General features: G+C 41.1%; 1 long non-coding RNA gene across 2 annotated transcripts in view; it reads left to right on the forward strand.

The window, feature by feature from the left end:
• LOC125415102 (uncharacterized) overlaps nt 1-15,819 on the forward strand; it is a 65,362-nt gene that overhangs the window by 33,387 nt on the left and 16,156 nt on the right. The window contains exon 2 of one of the 2 annotated variants that reach the window (XR_015735589.1): nt 13,167-13,340. The exons of the other annotated variant lie outside the window; for it this stretch is intronic. This is a non-coding gene — a long non-coding RNA (uncharacterized LOC125415102). The remainder of the gene's footprint in view (nt 1-13,166; nt 13,341-15,819) is intronic. 2 annotated transcript variants of the gene reach the window in all.

The raw sequence follows: 15,819 nt of genomic DNA on the forward strand, positions 1-15,819 counted from the left end.
AGTTTCTCAGTAGCTACGGAGCCTGTCCTGGAGCTTGCTCTGTAGACCAGGCTGGCTTTGAACTCACAGAGATCTGCCTGCCTCTGCCTCCCGAGTGCTAGCATTAAAGGAGTATGCCACTACGGCCTTGCTCATAATAAACATTTTATCACGTTTCAGTTTCATTAATGATTTGCACTGTGTGGTATAACAGCCCCAGGACTTCTTAATCTTATGAAGAAGAAAATTTATGCTCATTGAGCAGTGTCTCCTGATTTCCCTTAGCTTCGGACCCTGCTAACAGCTCTTCCACCTCCTGCACCTGGATGCTGGGCTTTTATTTTAGACGCGTCACATAAAGCGTCTATCCTTTATAGATTGTGCAGCATTTATCCTTCTTATTTCATGTGGCGTAATGTGCCAGATCTTAGAAACCGGGCTTTCTCTGTGCTGCACAGGATGGAAATAATATTTCCCCAGCAGCCCCTCCTTTTCTCCTGGGCAAGCGGTATTATTGACTCGCAGTCGAAAGTGAAACCTCCTGAGTGAACAACAGGATTCCTAGCTACGCTCAAAATTTGTTTTCGGTTTTCTTTTTCTTTTTCGCCTTCCATCCAAATATTGATCGAAGCAAGGTTCTATTTCTATGTAACTCACAATGTGTTAGGGGCTCACAGACGATGATGTTAGAGTTTCAAGGCCACCTAAAGAAATGTTGACTGTCTTTATGGGGGTGGAGGAGCAAAGGGCAAGCTGATAGATTGAGGAACCAAGAAACTTGCTTTAAAGGAGCCAGCAGCTCAGCTCAAACCAGCGCCTCTAAACTTCTGTCTTACTGATAAAGTCAGCATTGCCATTGTGCACTCTGAGGCTCGGAAGTTCAGACAAATGGTCTTTGCTTTCTTTTAGGTAAGGGGCTGTTTTCTTCACGGTGCTTTGATTAACATACATTTTCCAGATTGCCTCCATCACTAAGGGAAGCGAGGCACAGAAAGTAGAAACCATTGAGTAACTTTGTTTCCTACTTCATTTTGCAAAGCTTTCCTTCCTTCCTTCTTTCTTTCTTTCTTTCTTTCTTTCTTTCTTTCTTTCTTTCTTCTTTCTTTTCTATTGATTTTTATTGAGCTCTACATTTTTTTCTCTGCTCCCCTCCCTGCCTCTCCCCTCCCGTTCAACCCTCTCCCAAGGTCCCCATGCTCCCAATTTACTCAGGAGATCTTGTCTTTTTCTACTACCCATGTAGATCTATGTATGTCTCTCATTGTTGTCTAGATTTCTTATATGGCCAAGGACAACCTACCCAGGGAATGGTGCCTCCCACAGTGAACTGACCCCTCCTCCATCAGTTAACAGTCATGCCCCACCCTGCCTGCCACCCCAGTGGCCAATCTGGTCTAGGCACACAGAGCCTTCCTCTCAAGTGGCTTTAGGACATAAGAAGCTGAAAATGAAAGGTAACTAGGACTGAATTTGATCACATCAGTGCTTTTCTCAATGACTCAGACATCTCCTGGTGACTTCAGTCTCATGTTCCTACATTTTCCTTACATTTTGCTGAGTCAGTTTGACTGTTTTTGGGTAGTCTTGGGTAGCTATTTCTGCAGAGTTCAGTTATTGGCTGCATCATGGTTTGAGTTTTTTGTTGATATGTGGTTCAAGTTTTTTGCTGTATCCTTGTTTCCCTCTTCCTTTTAATCTTGCTTTTTTTAATTATATGCATTTATTGTGCGTGCTTGTGTGCGTTAGCATCTGCCAAGGCATGAGTGTGCAGGTCAAAGGACAACTTGAAGGAATAGGAGGAGGAAGGGGGAAGTGGAAAAAGATGTGATTATATTAAATTAATTTTTAAATTTATTTTTTAAATAAATTTTTATATTTAAAATATATTAAAAATAAATATTTATTTAAAATTTAATTGTAAATTAAATTTTTAAAACTTTTAAAAAGAAGTTACTATTGCTTAGGGGAAGCAAAGTGTCTCTGAAGACATGGTAATTCCTGACCCAAGGTGCAACTTCTGCCTCATGGATAAGTATCTTCTAGTCCAGTGGTACTCAGCCTTCCAAATGCTGTGATCCTTTAATATAGTTCCTAATATTGTGGTGACCCCTGACTATAAAATTATTTAAACTGTAACTTCATAGTTATATTTTTGGTACTGTTATGAATTGTAATGTAAAATATCTGTGTTTTCCAATAGTCTTAGGTGACTCCTGTGAAAATCATTTGAAACCCTCAAAGGGGTGGAGAGGCACAAGCGGAAAACCACTTCTCTAGACGTTCTGTTCTAGCTATTCAAGACTTGAAACAGTCATTTATCTCTGTGCTTTTAGCTTTCTTTAAGTAATATGTGCTTACCTTCAGAAGTAAGCAAAAATCCCAAAATGAGTGTATGCAAAATGAAAACAGATGTCAGGGACCATCCTGGTTTTGTTGCCTCATAAACTCAAATGAAAATACTTTTATTTTTTTAGCAAAATCATTTTCCGAAAGCTTTTGATAATAAGACTTAAATATTTAACAAACTGCTTATTTTAGATTGGTTGTTTACAAAATGATCTCTAGGAACCATGTCGCGGTCTGTGGTATACGCTGACACCAGAGACCATGTGCGTGTCCGTGGTCTGTGTTGTCTCTAGAAACCACATGGAAGTTCATGATTGGGGCTGCCTCTGACCGCAAAGGGCAAGGAAACTGCTTTTGCCAAGGTCTTGATGACTGCAGACTCACAGTGGAGAAAGAGGAACATAGAAGATTTCTGTGACAATAAGAGCCCTCTCCCCACCTAAAAAAGTAACAGTGTACATAGAAAGCCATTTAAGAGACCTTTTACAAATTAGTCTTGCTACAACTTGATACACCATGTTTTATTGATACTCATGGGAGAACTGCCGTTTTCTGGATGGAGATGGAAGAGGAAGGGAAGGGGGGATGCAACTGGGGAGAGGAAGTGGGAGGGGAGGATGAGGGGGAACTATGGCCAGGATGTAAAATAAATAGATCAATTAAAAAATGCAAAAACATTGTTATAAGGATGCCAAATTGTAGGTCTCCTCAACTGACGACTTCTGGCAGGGTTGTGGGTGGTGAGAGACTCTGTTTTCTGCCACTGGGAATTTGACCATGCTTCAGGGAATTTGCGATTAACACAAATTGGACTTTTTTCTTTCTTTTTCTTCTTTTTTTGGGGGGAGGGGCACAAAGGTGGGGGCGGGCATGGGAGGAAAAGGAAGGGAGTATGTGCTCACAGTTCATGCTATGAAATTCCCAAAAAGTCAGTAAAGGATATTTATTTTAAAAAATTACCTCCAGGACTACAGTTATAACTGTTAGTTAGGTCTAGGTTCTTTGTGTCTCAGATACACTTCTTATGTTTTCATTTGAATACAAAGTTGTTTCATTAGAAGACATAGTATGGGCTTACAAAATATTGCTTAAATAAGAAAGATTTCCATTTTAAAAGATAGTTAGTTTTAATTTCTAGTTAGTTTGTTGGGCTCGTCATTGCCCTTCGCTGCTGGAGATTTGGCACACATCAATAGCCATAAGCCAGGCTTGATATCAGCTTTGATAAATGGAAGTTCATGTTGTTGAGTCCTTCTATACTCTCCATCTACGACACCATAACTAATATGCTCATGGGCCTACTGGACATTGACAAAGATGAATGGGGGAAAGAGATTGACCCTGATCACAAAATGATTATCCTGTCTGTTTCTTCTGCAGAAGTCACCCTTTGATGAATAATTAGATGCAGTGCATAGTGTCTTCATGTCTTCTACCAATTTGGAGTGACCTAGCCACATCTCTTCCATAAATGTCTTTCTCACCAATTTCCCAATCACAGTTGTTTTAAATCCGGGGATGACTGCCCATGAATCCGTGTATAATTTCATATCTGATCGATTATTTTTCTTCTATGCAAAATGTATGTCTTAGTTAGGGTTTCTATTGCTGTCAAGAGACATCATGAGCAAGGCAACTTTCATGAAATGAAGCATTTAATTGGGGCTGGCTTATAGTTCAGAGGTCTAGTCCACTATTGTTATGGTGGGAAGCATGGTGGCATGCAGGCAGACATGACGCTTGAGAAGTAACTTAGAGTTCTACATCTAGATCCTTAGGCAGCAGCAAGAGAGAGTGACACTGGGCCTGGCTTGAACATTTGAAATCTTAAAGCCCACCGCTAGTGAAACACTCCATCCAATAAGGTTGCACGTACTCCAACAAGGCCACACTTCCTAAGAGTGCTACTCCCTGGGTATCTATGGGGGCCATTTTCATTCAAACTACCACAGTGTATAAGCTTGTAGACTGCCTAAAGTTCTGATCATTATGGAGACTTCACTTAACTGGTGTCCTTTACAGTCCACATGGGACTATAATGTTGTAGTTGTCTACTTCCAGGTGATGTCTGCATGTAAGGCAGATCTATGTGTAAATCAGGCTCTAGGCTCCTCTTCCTTACAAATTATACAACATCCTCTTTGAGGCCATGCATACATGTTTGGGGCATAAGACACTGAAACAAAACTAGAATCATAGGCAACTGGGTAACTACATATACTTCGTTTATCCTTTTAAAACTTGCTTGGGCCTACTCATGTATATACCAATTCCATTGGATGATGGATTGCTGGTAGGAAGTCCAACTTTATGGTTTGGTAGATCAGATAATACTCATAATGATGGGTTCAAGTTCTACAGTAACTTGGTGACCTATTGTCAAATATCCTGTTGTTAGTAAAGCCCACTAGCCAGCCATGAACTGTTTCTCAAAGGTAGAATCGTCTGAGGGTAACAACAAGCTTTTGTTCCAGAATCCCAAGGGTGTTTGCTTGGGATTCACTTATGAAGGCCTTTCAAAAGTTCCAACAGCATTTATTTCTGCCTCTGACACCTCAGCTAACCTTGGGTCTGCTGGATCAAAGAGTCTTCTCCTGCTCTAGGGCCCCACTATAAACTAACCCTTAGGAGGAGCGTGTCATTAAAGTGCTCCAGGTGTAAGTCAAAGGTTTGTAATGATAACAATGTAATGGTTAGATATGGTTGTGCACAGTGACACCCATGTCCACATCCCAGCTTGCCCTTCTTTCCCATGCCCTAGCTCTCCCCTAACGGTCTTGCTGTTAAGCAGGATCATGAGGCTCACCCTTTCTGATGGGTCATGGCTGTTGATGGGTCATGGCTATTCCTCCTGCTGTTTCTTGGGCATTGGAGTCCAATGTTTTCTAAATGTGAGGACTTCCTATATCAGCTGCACGTGAGTACTACGAGGAGCAAAAATCCACCAACCAAAGTGGGGTCTAAGATGTGCAAGAATTCATGTTTGCTGTGCTAGCTTGCTAAAATTCCAGGCTTCATTTTTTTTTTTTTTTTTTTTTTTTTTTTTTTTTTTGTGACCACAGAGTTATCTCATCCAGTATGACTAATGCTACGTTTCTAGTTACAACTTGGTTATTCTGTTCTGAGGCTCTTGCTATTCTGGGTCTCCTTTTTCTCATCTGTGAAGTAGAAATAATAGTGCTTAGGGCAAAGCCCAGCTGATTGTTCCCTCGGCCTTGCTTGCTCGCCCACCTGAATTCCAAGAAATTCTTATTCTGTCGATCTGTGGACCTGCTTTTCCAGCAGAGACTGACAGATTAGAGGTGGCATATCTTCAAGAGCACCCTGACTGGGGTAGGCCTGTCACATCCCCAGTTCAGTTCCAGAATTGGTTTGGAGCTGAGAGAAAGAACATCTTTCCATCTTCTTCTATAAGCCTGGTCTATAATATACCATATTTTCCACTTAAGAAAGAGGATAGTGTGTATGGATATTGCTTTTCCTATTATACCATCCAATAAGCCCTCTCTTTTTCTCTGCCCAAGGTAGCTTGAGTCCCATGCAAACAAAAGAGTCCTGACCAATGCTGGTACCTTGCTGTTATTATAAGGATTAAATAAAGCAATGCGTTCAAGTGTCTGTCACAATACAAAGGCTCTAGACATGACTGCTATTATAGCTGAGGTTGGTGGCTCAGGGTCTGTGTTCACGAGCACAATATCTTGCCCATTCATAGGTCTCAATCCTTTAGGTAACCTTAAGATTTGACGAGCTCATAAACAGAGACCATATTATTTTGGGCCCCACAGAATTCTCTCCACCTGGATGCATGTGGTTGCTTTGCCACTTGATGCCTTGGAGGGACCTCATAAGAAACAGCTATTTGGAAACTTTTATGATATATGCTTCAGGGATGCTGTCTGCTGCTTCATTCAGAACCCCACCTACAAAGACACATTAAAACATTCCTCTCAGGCTTATATGGGAAGGAAAGCTTGACTTTCCCTAAAGTGATAATTGTCCATTGTTTTACATCCCCATCAGAGAAGACTGAATTCACCTTGCAGAAGCTGGAGACATAGCTCGAAGCACAGTAAACACACTTTCTGCGATTCTCTTTTAAAAATTCAGGGGATTATAAAAAGTCACCTTCTTCAGGATATAGCCATGTTTATTTTTATGGACACTGTAAATCCTGCATCAAGCCATGCTGATTATTTTTAATATTAATGTGGAATCTGTGGCTCCTTTTTGATAATGACAGTTAAAGTGCAGAGGCTTCAGCTGAATTCGAGGCATTGTCTAATCGCGTGTCCCTTTATCTGATCCCAAGTTTATGTTGAGCTTTTGATCTTATGGTATACTTTAGCTTTTGATCTTATGGTATATGGTATAATAAATAGGTTATAAATAAGTAGAAACACTCCTGTAAACACATTAACAAGCTTGAAATTTTAACACGAGGCTTGGTGTCCTACTAACAGCCTTCCTATCTCCAACTGTGCCCAAGGTTTGTGAAATTAACACAACCGAACACAAAGGTGCTTAAAATTTTAACCAAGAAAGCACAAAAAGTAATAGCCGATTTTCTCTGCAAAAACCCCAAATCCCAAGTCTTAACTGGAAGAGAATGCATTGATATCAGAGTTGGGCGACAGAGGCTAGAATCAGCATTTGAAAGAACAGGTCTATTTTATTATTTATTTATTCGTTTGTTAATTTATTTTACAAGTAACAGGAGACATACTTGGTTGCCCGCAGTTTTCATTGTAGTTTCAACTCAACACATTGAGATGGCAATTATATGTATGACAGCAGTCGTTTTCCAAGATTCAACTGAATGCGACTGAGCTGGTCCTCTGGATGTCTTTAGAGGGCCTGCAGAATTTATAGTCACATAAAGAGGACGAAAAAATCCCACAAGTGTCAACTTCCTTGGCTCTTCTTGCGCTGAGCAAATACAGACATTGTTATGTATGAGTCCTTGCCTCGTCGATTTCCTGCTGTAGTCACAGGTCCCCCAACTTGTGTTCGTCTCCACTCTTCCTGAGCCAAGAACCTTGCTTTCTCTTGTAGCCACATTGTAGTGGTATTTCAATCGTATTTTAATCAATAAAGCTTGCCTGAAGATCTGGGAGTAAAACAGTCCCACTGGTCAGCCTTACAAACCAGGCAGTGGTAACACACACCTTTAGTCCCAGTAGCCACATTAGTTGCCATAGAAACCAGGTGGTCCATGCCTTTAATCCCAGTCCTAGAGAGAAATATAAAACAGGAGGAGACAGCTCTCACACAGTCTCACTCTGAGATTACTGGAGGCAGGACCGCCATTTCAGACTGAGGTTGAGGTAAGAGCTTGTGGCTGGCTGATTTGCTATTTGGATCTTCAGGTTGAATCCTAATTTTTCCCTCTGAGTTTTTATTTGCTTCACACATTTTTATTGTCTATATTTCTGCTTCATCAATTCAGTTCTATGCTGTTTTTTAAGGCAAAAATTCTCAAAATGGAAAACATTCAAAAGGTTTTCTTTTTACCCCCTGAAGAACCTACGCCAAGGTTTGAATGTTAGGTACTGTTATGGTTTGAATGAGAAATGTCCCCCAAAATCTCATGTGTTGGAACACTTTGTGGAGTTGTTTGGGAAGGTTATGGGACTTTTAGGGTTTGGAGCCTTGTGGAAAGAAGTGCATCACTGAGGGTGGACTTCGAGAGTTTCTAACCTCACCTCACTTCCGGTGTGCTCTCATGTGGTTGAAGATGTAATCACTCCGCTCCCTGTTCCCAGAGCTGCCATGACCCCTCTGTTCTTAGGGCCTCTCCCGAGAAACCATAAGCCCAAATAAACGTTTTCTCCTGTAAGTTGCTCTTGGTTCTGGTATTTTATTACAGTGACAAAACAGATACACTGTAAAAGAAACTACCTGTAGCTTCTTACAGTGTTCTACAAACATTTTGTATACAAGAAATACTATATATGAAAGTTAATGCTCTTAGGACTTTGGGGTAACACTAAGGCTGACAATATTATACATCTAAAATTAGTTATTGGAGAGGACTTGGGACATTTTCAACACAAAAAAATGATAAATATTTGAGCTGCTATGCCATTGTTCTAACTCATCGATTCTCAGCCTGTGGGTTATGACCCCTTTGGCAAACCTCTATATCCAAAAACATTTACATTATGATTCATAACAGTAGCAAAATTACAGTTATGAGTAGCCACGAAAATAATTGTATGAATGGGGTCACTAAAACATGAAGAACTGTATTAAAGAGGCACAGCATTAGGACGGTTGAGAACCACTGTTTTAACTAATTATTTCATGTTATACAAATGTGCTCAATCATCATATTTTATGTGCCTCATGAGTATATGAAATTTTTTTATTGATTTTTATTGAGCTCTACATTTTTTCCTGCTCCCCTCCCTGCCTCTCTCCTGCCCCCTTCAACTCTCCCTCAAAGTCCCCATGCTCCCAATTTACTCAGGAGATCTTCTCTTTTTCTACTTCCCATGTAGATTAGATCTATGTAAGTCTCTCTTAGGATCCTCACGTGCCACTTAAAATCGAGACTGTATCTGGGCCTGCTTGTAATTCTGACACTCACAAAGCAGAGCAAGGAAGGGTTTGCCACAAATCTAGAGCCAGTTTGGTCTACATAGTGAGTTTTAGGCCAGCTGGAGTGTTACTAGCAACAGTCATTTTCAAAAAGCCAAAAATAAGGAAAAACTAATAAATGCATTTTGTGATTAAATGAGATTAAGAGTCACTATGCAAGGGATTCATTGCCTGGCAGAATATCTTGTGTATAGAACATTTACACATGAGTGGGGCATACTGTATAGTGGTTGATAGTGTGTGTTTCTGTCAGTAATGCCTGGGGTAGTTGTATGGTCTGGTCTAAGAACCCAGACCGTTCCCACTGCCTCTTTCCTTATAAGAGAGGGATTCTAACACAGAAAAGTATCATAAAAATCATAGAAATTAATCAAGATGCTTGAATCATAGCAAACACTCAGTGACTACAGCTACTTTCTTCCGTAGAAAAAATTAAGCCTCATTTAAGAGACTGTTCATCAGGACTGTTTCTCATTTTAATATTTTTTTCCTCAAAATGTAGCACACTGTTTTTAAGAGTTTAAAAATTTATTCTATTTTCACGATTGATTAGCATTACTCAATATTTTGGAATATAATAGAAAAATATTCCGGGAATACCAAGGTGAGGATTTACCCAGATTCAAAAGCATGAACTTGATGAAAAGTCTGCTAGGTGTTTCTTTAAAACGTTGCCTGCCTCTTCATCCTTCCTCCACCAGCTTTTCTATCGTTTGAGAATACATACGTGCTCTCCCACAGACAAGCACACTTTTAGAAACACTGTCTCCTCGGAGTTAGAATTATTTCCTTACTACATAGTCTGGACTTACCCTCCAATTTGTCTAATTTAATTTGTAACCAGACTGTCATCGAAGGAAGACCACTCATCAAATCATCACTTTGGTGTTACTCATCCTTTCAAACTATTTGAAACACTTCTTCCTTGGATTTATTGCAACTAAGAATAATTTTTAAATGATTTTTTTTTTGGCTCCATCAGTGAAAATCAACACCTGTTCATGTTGCTGAAGTTACCAACTGTGGGTCTCTGTGCTTGAGTGACTGCTCAAACTGTGGTCCAAGTTCTTGTTTTTATTGGAAAGAAACACTTGTGAGACAAAAATATGTAAGATGAAAAGTACTTTTTAGTCTTACGAAGGAAAGCTACAGTATGCTAATTGCTTCTAGAGTGTCTACATGCAAGATTGTATATTATTTATTTCTTTTACTGTATTTTTTTATACATGTTTGCCTGAATGTCTATATGCTACATATGTGCCTCATGACTGTGGAGTCCTGGATAGAACACGGGATGCCCTGAAACTGAAGTTGCAGAAGGCCGTAAACCCTTATGTGGATGCTGGGAATTGAACCTGGGTGCGCTGGAAGAGCCTCCAGTGTTCTTAACAACAGAGGCGTTGTCATTTCAGCTCCTGTGGATTGCATATTTTTGAAAGCAAAATCAGAGACAAGACTGTATGTCAACAGAACTGACACAAATGTCTGCATACAGGGATAATGGATTTTTTTTATCGAAAGCCTTGACTTTTCCAGAACAGAAGATTAAGATCAAGAGGGATGTAAGGTTTGGGTAGAGTTCTCCAACTGTTTGATCACCTTCCATGCATCCCAGTGATAGGGTTGGGCCAAGGATGGGACAGGCTCAGGGGACTGAGCATGAAGCAGCTGCTCGGTGACTATTTACTCACGCAAACAGCCAAGTTGTTTCTCTCCCGCTACCCCACAGGTATTCTGGCAGAGGCCTGTCTTTTGCACCTCTTCTTTCCTGGGGGACTCTCCTCTCACTTTAGTGGGATAACACCACTGTTTGGTCACCGGATGCCTCAGAACAGCATTCCCCAGAATGCCTTTTCTACAGGTTAATTGCTATTCTCTGGCGGAAAAGAGCTGATGCTTGAGTGAATTTTGAAAATGCTGCACTGAACAAACAGATAAGATAATTTCCTGCAAGACTTCTCAGGGCCTTTCTTATGCTAATGTTAGGCGTTGGGTCTCCAAGAGAACATAAAGAACCTGGACTACGTTTTTCAGACTCACCTGACCGTGGGCAGTCTTGCACCAACTCTCTCCAACCCCAGCATCTGACTACAAATGAGGCTAAAATTATTATCTGACCAGGGGCAGGGGCATTTGCGTTTTAGTAAAGGATACTTATTTACGGAAGAGCATCCTTCATCTTGGGTTGTAAGATTTGGGGTTTTTGTTTGTTTGTTTTTCTTTTGTTTTTTTATCAGGTTTTTGTTTTATATGATTTTGTGTGCATCTAGCATACTCTGTTGACATTCACCCCCTCCCCCAACTGCCTTTTCTTGACCCCCCTCCCACTCGTGTGAATACTCACCCCCCTCTTTCCTTCATGGGATTTATTTTCTCCTGGTGTACGACAGGTCTTGTGCAGGTGGTCACACCTGCTGTGTGTCCAGGATTGCAGTGGCCACGCCCTATCCAGAAGGCAGCATCTTCTAAGTTTTATAGTACTCCTGCCTGTTATCTGGCTCTCACAGTGGAAACCTCCCACCTTTGGTGATGCTCCCTGGACCTCAGAGTAGGTGACATAGATGTCCCTTTTAGGGCTGAGCACCCAGTAGGCCTTTCCTCTCCATGCTTTGACAAGTTATGAGTCTCTGTGTTGACTATCGCCCACTGCCAAAAGAAACGTCTCTGGCTGCGGGTGAGGGCTGCACAAACATAAATAGTTAGAAGGCAGTCTACATGTCTATTTAACAAAATATCAGTAGCAGATTTCCTTGTGGGGCCCGTGAGCTTCCAGGCATAGGCTTTTGATCAAGTTTATAGTACTGAATATATATTCCCTCCAGCAGAGTTGACCTTAGGGAATGTAAGCCCTTATAATCAGAACATGTCACTTACCTCTGAGTTACCCTACACCTACCCCAGTGCCATGGATATTGTTCCTGGTTCATAGTGCAATGTCCAACTATGTTCATTAAATGAATCCACATAAAAACTTGCAAAGCTTGTTTGGCTTACTTTCTATGGGTAGAGTTGGAGCTACTATTGGCATCCACATCATTCTATCCACTTTTCAATCAATGATCTTGAAGTCCCGAGGCAAGGATTTCTATGAAAAAAAATGCAAGAAAAATTGATAATAAATTTTAAGAGAAATGTGTTATGATGGGCTTTTCATTCCATTGATACCTGAAGAAAGTTCAGTGTTTATTAGCTCTGTATAAACAGACAACAGATCAGACTGGAGAAGTAAATAATGGGGAAATTATATGGGAAAAAAAAACCCCTGAGATTTAGAAGGACTTTCCTAAAAGAAAATTGGAAATAAGAGAAGCAGCTGTCTTTGGGTGGAAAATAAATGAGATTTTTTTTGTGTGACACATAACCAAACTCACACCCGCTGAGAAGCCCTACATTTTCTGAAGGTGACTTTGAACTTGTGATCTCCCTGCCTTCTGCTCCAAAGTGCCATGGTTATAGGTGTGCGCCCCTATGATTCCTACACCTGCCTCCTCTGTGCTTTCAAAGTTTGATGAAGCATCAAGAAAAACCGGGCGACGCTTTTCTATGTATTTCATCGCCAACTTGGATAGCCCAGCAAAGACTGGGTTATGGGGGCACAACAGGGTTTGAGTTCTAAACGAAAAGGAAAAGCTAAGAGAAAACCAGATTCTTGGCAAGTCTGTATGCGAGTCTTCTGAGAATGAGACTATCTTTCCTTGCGAAACTACAGCATACCGCTTTCTTTATTTACTCCTACTTTGTATTATCCCGGGCTGTACAAAAAGAGAAGCATATGATTGTCTTTATTCAAACTTCTCTTGGGGTTATTTTTTCAATATTTATACATCAGTCACAAAAGATAACGGAAAGGTATTTGACAAGGTGCATACATCTCTATACACTGAAGAAAGCGATCTGAGAAACAGAAAGTATAGCAACTTCAGTGGTTTTAGAATCCTAACAAACCTCCATAACCAGGGACATCACTTGGCAAAATGAATCAACAGGAACCTGGGATGCATTATAGATTTCTTTAGTAACAGGGAGCTAGAAAAATAGCACTGGGGGAGGAGGAAATGTGGGAGCTAATCGCAAAAGAGCTGAGATCTACAAGGGATCTTCTGAAGGCAAGGCTGGAAATAGAAAGATGCAGATGTCTTCAGGTAGACTTTACTGCATCTCACAAAAGGATTTTCTAGGATTCTGAATAATCTTATGTCAATAAATTATTTTGATGGTCTCAACTGAACTTCTCACAGGCATCCCTGCTCTTGAGCCAAATATAGTGGCCTTGTTTATCTAAAAAAGAAAAAAAGCTCCAAGCTCTGAGATGACCAGAAGGCTTCGAATTGCACCTGCTTAATGGCATCGATGGGAATTTGCCCATTCCACGTCTAGGGAGAACTTGGTGCCTAGCAGCTTCCCTTGCTCAGGTAACACACCTGACTTTGTCCTTTGTTATAATGAGATTTTCTTATTAAAGAATAGAAGGGTTGTGAGATCCAGTAAGGGAGAAAGAAAATGAGTTGGGAAGAACATGACCAAATTTTAAAATTTGATTAATCTCTTCTGACATTTCTTTTCAACTTCCTATTAGTAAATATTTGTATATAATGGGTTTAATTTTGCTCTTTCCATACACATATACAGTGTATGTTAACCATACACATACCTTCCGTTATCCTCATTTGTCTTCTCGCCACATCCGCTGATCTGCGCCCTCTTCTCAGATCCTCCTCCTTTCCCGTCTCTGGAGGTGTATGTGACTTAACGGTTTTCATTAGGGTTGATCTTAGAAGTGTGAGTGAAAGGATTTTCACAGGAGCAGGGGCACCTCATCATTGGCGCATCACTGAAGAAATTCTGTGCCTCCTCCAGCAACCATAAACTGCCTCTATATCTTCACAAAGGGCTGGGACCTTATGAATCTCTCCTCTCTCCCTGGCAGCATAGTGACAGGCCCTGTCTTGTCTAGGTCTTGTACAAAGAATCATAGAAGCTGTGAGTCCAAGAGTGCAGTGGCCAAGTCATGCCTGGGATGCAGCATTCCACAACACTCTGCCCTTTTATCTGCCCACCCCTTCTTCTGCAGTGCTCCCTGAGCTTTGGAGCGGATGGTATACATGCTCCACTCAGAGCTGAGCATCCAAGAGCAGTTCTTTTCAACACTATAGCTGGTTCAGAGTCTTTGAAGTTGATGCTGCTCACTGTAAAAAGAAGTCATTCTGACCGAAGCTAACAGTACCATAAATACATAAGGATAGACACAATTCTTTATAATGCAGTCTGAGGAATGTATCATATTCATTTAACAAAGCAACAGATGAAGCTTCCCTACCAGGACCCATGATGTTCCCAGTCACAGACTCTTGACAAGGTTTACAGGTTTTCATTGTCAGATATGAGTGGGCTTAAAATCAAAGTCAGGAAGTGATGGGTTATTCCTATAACACTTGCCACCACTGCCCCAGTGATGGTCTCCCTCAGATTTTCCTCAGCATCCAGGACAGAAGTACGCTGCAGGGCCCACAGTCATCATTTGGCATTTCTTAGGCAGCTATGATGGGCCAAGAAGTGATGTTAAAAATATAAAAGGGTGCTTCACCCTAAAGGAAAAGGAGAAATGGAAAAGGAGAGAGAGAGAGAGAGAGAGAGAGGAGGGGGGGAGGAGGAGAGGAGAGGAGAGGAGAGGAGAGGAGAGGAGAGGAGAGGAGAGGAGAGGAGAGGAGAGGAGAGAAGAGAAGAGAAGAGAAGAGAAGAGAAGAGAAGAGAAGAGAAGAGAAGGAGAGAAGATGATGTGTGGTAGAAGGGACAGCAGAAAAATGTATCCAGGCAAACAAAAAGGAAGAGACCAATTTAATGAAGGGAAAGGAAGAGGCAAGAGAAGGAGGCAAGAGGAGGTGCAATGGTCAGGAGTGATCCCAGAAATGACAAGATGGGAATATCTTTTGTGAGGGAGGAGTATGGTTTCAATCCCTTTTAAAGAGACTACATAAACAACAAGACTTACACATTAACTGTTCTAAAATTGTGTACGGAGGAGCAGAGGAAAATGTGTGCTTGGGGTCAGAAGCTATGCAGAGTTCTGAGGACTTCTGCATCCACTCTGAGTTAACCTCAAAGGTTGTCGTGAGACTTTGCTCTGGGAAATAAAAGCAAAACCAAACACTGGTGTCTTCTTGTGATGCAGGATCTTTCCTGTCTGGAAAAGATGCCTTTCTTCAGCTCTTGCCAAGTCAGTCCACAGTCGGTCACGTCCTGGTGTCTACATGTGTTTATTAAAATAAACGAGGAGATAGAAGGCAGTAATTCAGAGCAGGAGCAGGTAAACCACCTTGTTCGTACGTGGTGCATCTCAATATTCGGGAAGTTAAGTTTTAATAAAAATTTGGAATATATATATATATGTATATATATTTGGTAATATGTATAAGTGAACAAGAAAGGTATCAAGATGTTTGCTGAGCTATGCCAAGGCTTATGCTTGAACGTGTCTAACAGCATTGGCTCCTAACACCAGGGGTCTGAGTTAAGGGTTATTTGAAAGTCGGTATCTATTGATAAAAAGACAGATTTCTAATACTTGGTCACCACCTGAAAGAAACGCAGACAGGAGGTGTTGGGAGATGCCATTGTTCATGCTACCATGGGCATTTAAGACTCCTGTCTACAAGAGGAAATTGGTGAGCCCAGATCTTTGGTCCCCTCTTTTCTCTGATGTGTTACCATGTCTGAGGACGAAGGGCATTGTGGCTTTTGTCCAGCTGTGCTCAATACTCAAGCATTCAGCAGAAAGAGCAACCCCATTGGTGGGCTTCATTACTGGGGGGAATTCTGTGTGCTGGGAGGAGAGCCACCAATTCATCTCATATACATTATTTCTCCAGGAAACACAGCATAATTGAGGACAAT

The sequence above is a fragment of the Myodes glareolus genome, chromosome 19, assembly GCF_982192425.1.
Source record: "Myodes glareolus chromosome 19, mMyoGla1.1, whole genome shotgun sequence".
NCBI lineage: Eukaryota > Metazoa > Chordata > Mammalia > Rodentia > Cricetidae > Myodes > Myodes glareolus.